Here is a 6,128-nt window from a genome sequence, read left to right on the forward strand (position 1 = left end):
GATGAGTAAATTATCAGCAAAACATTTTTTGAAAGTGAACTAATCCTTTAATAGGCATTATTCTCAGTCTGATCACATAAAATAAACCTTAAACATTTAAATATTAGCCTATTTATACTGCACAATTTTCTTTTTGAAATGTTCAATTTTAAGCAAGAACAAAAATGCCTCGGCTAAATAACACAAGCTTAATGGTATGGCTTGAGCAAACTATTTAAATACAATTTATAAATACCTGTCCTTACAAAAAAATGTACAACATGTGGAACAAAGTGCTTCTTATTATTGTAAAACCTCTATGAAAACTACTAACGTTAGCAGCTAACTTATTTGTCTATTCATGCGTGCAAAATAAGATGAGTAACAGTCCGCCGCGCCATTTTGAGGTCATTAAAAGTTGTTGCCCGAAAACGTTTTTACACAACCAATGCAAAAAGACAGACTTTGATATTTAAAAAAAATAACTTAAATACATTTGCTTCAACAATTCAATCCATTTTTACCTTTAGTGAGGCAGGGTACAATTGATCAAATCCTCATTCGCTTTGCAGATGCATCGAATACATTAACTGCTACGACACTAAAGATATTTGCAGAAAATAAAACAGGGAACTTACCAGATTAGTGTGCCCAAAGAGAAGAAGAATATAATGGCGGGCAGCACAACAAAGAAAATCTTGTCACCAGCAGGTTCCGAAAATTGCATGCCGCGTTTCTCACCAAAGGTCCTCACAGACAACACCACAGCAAATTCCCGATCGAAGAATATTTCCTCCTACGCAATTTTTTATAAAATATGATCGAGTTTTTCACGTGTTGAAACCTTAACTGGACAGATTTTCATCTGAGGCGGGTCAGGCGAGCAACAAAAACATGGCGTGTTTTCACGAACTTGCAACCGATAGTTGAAGGAGGAGCACGTACGGACGTAAGTGACGTCAGACGAATTTATAGTAAAACTATTTGAGTGCACTGACAAAAACAAATGAAAGCATTTGAGTGCTGTAAACTTAAAATTTCACTTTCGTTCTCATTGCTCAGAAAATTAAAGGCGAATGAACGTTTTTATTTTTTTTGAGTAATTACAACCCATTTTATTTATGGAAGTTTTACTGTTTGGTTTTACAGTGTGTGAATAATCATAATATTCATATAACCATAATGCATTAAAAAATACATTTGTTTTTGTTGTTGTTGTTTTTGTTATTTATAAGCCTCAGGGATGAAACATGGGAAACACAACAAGAAAAAGAAGACAATAAAGGAGATTTAAGCCAGTTTTGTGTGTATATGAAAATAAGTACGATTTCAACCATGCTAAGGCACTTCCACTAATGCCAACAACATCTTCAAAATAATGTTGTGATCGATAGTGTAGAACGCAGTGCTAAGATTATGTAGAACTAATAAAGAGATACAACCACGATCAGATGATAGAAGCAGGTCATTTGTAACTCTAATGAGAGCAGTCTCAGTACTATGATACGGTCTAAATCCTGATTGGAATTCCTCACAGATACCATTTTTCTCTAAGAAGGAATATAATTGTGAGGATACTACCTTTTCTAGTATCTTTGACAGAAAAGGCAGATTTGAGATCAGTCTGTAATTAACTCTTTGGGGTCAAGTTGTGTTTTTTTAATGAGAGACTTAATAACAGCCAATTTGAAGGTTTTGGGGACATATCCTCAAGTTTCAAGTTTACTTTATTTATATAGCACATTTAAAACAGCCAGACGACTGACCAGAGAGCTTTACACTTGGAAGCATCCACAAGAAAAATTAAAAGGAAACAAGACACATAAATAAGAAATGGAATAGATAAAATACAACCTAATAGGCCATTGAAAACAAATAGGTTTTTAAGAGTGATTTAAAAATCGTCAGACTAGGAGCCGTTCTAATCTCAACTGGCAAGTCATTCCAAAGACGAGGCCCAATTACTGAAAAGGCACAGTCACCTCTACGCTTGAGTCTAGAGTGTGGAATTAAAAGGAGGTTCTGGTCGCAGGATCTCAAACTTCTCAAAGGGGTATACTGGTGGAGCAATTCGGATAGGTAAATGGGTGCTTGATGATGTAACGATTTAAAAACAAATAATACAACTTTGAAGTGTATTCTAAATTGGATAGGCAACCAGTGAATGGTCTTCAGGAGCGGAGTGACATGATCCCTTTTTTTCTTTTTTAAAAGAAACTTAGCAGCAGCGTTCTGGACCAATTGAAGACGGGCAATTTGTGATTTAGAGATGCCACAATATAAAGAATTACAATAGTCTAGACGCGACGTAATAAAAGCATGAACGGCCATCTCCAGAGTCTTGTCGGTGAGAAAATTTTAGATTTTTGCAAGTGTACGGAGCTGATAAAAACTAGATTCAATCTCGGTGGAAATTTGTTTATGAAATTTTAGCGTGTCATCCAACAAAACACCCAGGTTCCGTACCTGTGAGGACCTAAAAGCAGATAAAGGTCATAGGTCAAAATCAGAGTCCTTCATATTATCTGATGGACCGAAAACTATCATCTCAGTTTTTTCTTCATTTAGAGATAAGAAATTTTGAAATAACCAAGATTTAACTTCATCTAAACAAGACAACAGAGCATTCATGGCCATAGGATTGTTTTTCTTAAAAGGTAGATAAATTTGGGTGTCATCAGCATAGAAGTGAAATGACATCCCGTGTTTCCTAAAAATGGAGCCTAGAGGCAGCATATATAGTGAAAATAAGGTGGGAGCTAAGACAGAACCTTGAGGAAGACCACAGGAAAAAAAGGAAGTGGAAGAGAAGAAATCTCCTAGCCTAACCACATATTTCCTATCCAACAGGAATGACTGAAACCACTTTAAAACTGTGCCAGAGAGACCCACCCAAGATTCAAGTCTATTAATTAATATGGAATGGTTGATAGTGTCAAAAGCAGCTGATAAATCTAAGAGAACAAGGACCACAGAGTCCCCTGTGTCAGTGGCTAAGAAGATGTCATTTAACACTCTCAAGAGGGCTGATTCGGTACTGTGAGCAACCTTAAAACCAGATTGAAAGTGTTCAAACAAACTGTTTAAAGCAAGAAAATATTGAAGCTGGAAAAACACAATCTTTTCCAAAACCTTTGAAACAAATGGTAGAACAGAGATAGGGCGATAATTTTTTAAAACAGACAGGTCGAGTGAAGGCTTCTTGAGGTGAGGAGTGACAGTAGCCACTTTTAAATAAGCAGGAACCACACCTGTTAAAAGACACTTATTAAAAAAGGACACTAGGCCCGGTGCAACTGAATCAACAATTTGTTTTAGAAATCTAGGATGAATAACATCATATGGAGAAGAGGATGGTTTTAGTTTAGCAATAGTGTCTTTAAGTGAAGAGAAACTGGTTTAAAAACATTCCAAGATGCAGACAACGGAGGGAAAACAGACAGCTCAGTAGAGGAATTATGTTACCATTCCGGGTTTACTTACTTTGTCCTTAAAAAACCTCGAGAAGCTTTCACATAGAGCGACAGATGCAACTGACACAGTATTTACCGGGTCTAGAATGATTGTCCAAAATTAAATTGGAGAAATAGGTCACCTTAGCTGATTTGGCGGCTCTCTGATAAGCCAGTAAACTGTCTTTGAACAGCTGTAATGAGATGTGTAAATTGTCTTTTTTCCACTTTCGCTCAGCCTTTCTACATGTTTGCCTTAGTAGCCGAGTCTCAGCAGTATGCCACAATTCGGATTTGGGTTTGTACTTAAAAGGCTTCAAAGGGGCATTTTCATTCATTACATCAAGCCAAGCACTATTTAACAGACTGAGATGTTCGTCTGCATCCAAGTCTGGTAACGGAGAATCCAAAAGTAGATGAGAGTGAGACTTTGTGAAACACTGACTAAAATTAACATTGAACTGAGGCGAATAAACCCTAGACAGAGGTGTCACTTTAGAGGAAACATGAGAAAGACTAGGAAGGCCCATTGAAAATAAAATGGGCTTATGATCGGAGAGCATATAATCAGATGTAAGGTTATTACATATAATATTAACCTCCACCAATAAAAAATGTAGGGTTAATTACATTATAATATTAATATTAATACGTAATTTAAACAAATAGTTTAATTTAGCTCAAAGGGAATCATTTATGATTTTATAGGGATTCGAACAGAATCAGTGTTACGGCGATTCACTGAACGAGCCGTATAACAAACTCTGCACTGGATATTAAAATATAAAATATAGTGAAAACACTATTTAATAGCACAGTAACGAAATCGACAGATTAAGGCATTAACTTGTGAGCAGAAAACACAAGATACTTCTCTTTTAAAATATAAATCAGATTTTATTTATATAAACCTAAGACATAAACTAATCTAACACATGAACACAAGCATTCACACATTCACACGTTGCAGAAAGAGAGAGAGTGAGGAAAGGATGAGTTTAAGAGAATGAAACGTGAAATCCCAAGTTTACAGCAATAGACCTGAACAACCATCAATCACTTATTTAACCCTCGTTTTGAGTTTCTCAATGAGGCTAAAATTTATATTAAATACACCAATTAGAACCTGTTAGAATCTGGAGGTGTGTTGCTTGCTTTGCCTGTGTAACGGGTTGTGTCCTCGTTGCAGACAGGGGGGGTTTCCCGAAGTGTCTGATTCGCTGGAAGTTCAGTAGTCTTTGAAGTGATGTCTCTTGGGCGTTGGCTTGCTGGACGTTTGAAGAAGTGCAGTCGAAGCTTTAACATTAACACACGAAACTCCACGGAAAGAAAAGAAAACCAACGTAAAATAGTAAAATAAAATGATGTAATGAGACTAAGTTGTTTTCCTTCTCATTATGGCACATGAGGCCTGAGCATGCTCAAAGAGCGGCACGCACGCGGTGAGAGGGACAAGGGTCCGAGAGTCAGAGAGATAGAGAGTGATGTAACAGAGAGAAAAGAGAGAATGGAGGATGTCCTGAGGTTTTAAACTCAGCTTCTGGACCGTCCTATCTGGACGCCTTGACCAATTAGACACTGTCCTTGCTTAGCTAGGGTGTGTTCTTCAAATCATAAATCAGCTTGTTATCAGTCACATGGTCCGAATTTTACAAGCTATGGCCAAGTATACCTTATTGAACATGATTTCATAATAAGACTATGATGCATTTGACAAAGAATTGACAGGAAGAAACATTTCAAGCGTGAATTCTCAAACTCATAGATACTAAACATGCAATAGGTCTCTTTAAGGCTCGAGCCATTCAATACTTATTAAAAGCAAGACATATTGAGTTATTAAAACAAGGATATTCAAATGGGTTACATACACAATATGCAGTTATGCATAGAAATTATTAGTTTCATTAAAATTGAAAATGAAAGTCTTTATGTGGTTCTATGGAGAACGAGGCATGTTCTTTAGAGAAGGAATGTTGGTTTGGTCTGTATTCTATGTGGGGGAGAAGTCAGTCTAAGGAAGCTTGTGAATACAATCGTGGAACCCGTGATGGCCATCTCTTTGACCATCAGTCTTGATTATTTGCAACAAATTTGACAGTCTCCTTCTTGAATTGGAATTATCAATAAGTGTTAGTTTGTCTCAAGGTTGTAAGTTGTTTGGTGAAAGAGAGCTTGTTAGTTGGGCTTGCTTCAGCTAGTTGGAACTAGGACTCCGGACAGATTTATGATATCCTGTTTCTTGGAGCCTCTCTTTCTGGAATCTCAGCTTCTCATGTTTCAGTGTCCTAATGCATCTTAAAATTGTCTGATTCAGTCTCTGATATCCTACATCTCCCCCTTTCGATCGGCGAGGTGTTTAGTTGAAGACGTCGTCGAGCGCTGGAAACACAAAGGCAGAAGAAGCAGACAAGAACACAGCAAACAACAAGACAACACCTCCATAACAGTTACTGTATTGGTACAGGTCCTCAGGTTATTTGAGGTACAGACGGTTATATTCAATTAGTCAATATAGTTTAGTAATTTGAACAGTTCAATTTAGAAATTGTCGTTCTAATTCGGTTCAATACTTTGATTCTTCGATCAAGTTTTGAGATTAGATTTGTTTGTTCCTTCTAAGTTGTCTTAACTTAAGAATGTTCACCTTTAGTTTCTGGTGGCATCATTTGTGGTAAAATGAATTGACCTATTGTG

This window comes from Barbus barbus (genome assembly GCF_936440315.1).
Source record: "Barbus barbus genome assembly, chromosome: 10".
Taxonomy (NCBI): Eukaryota; Metazoa; Chordata; class Actinopteri; order Cypriniformes; family Cyprinidae; genus Barbus; species Barbus barbus.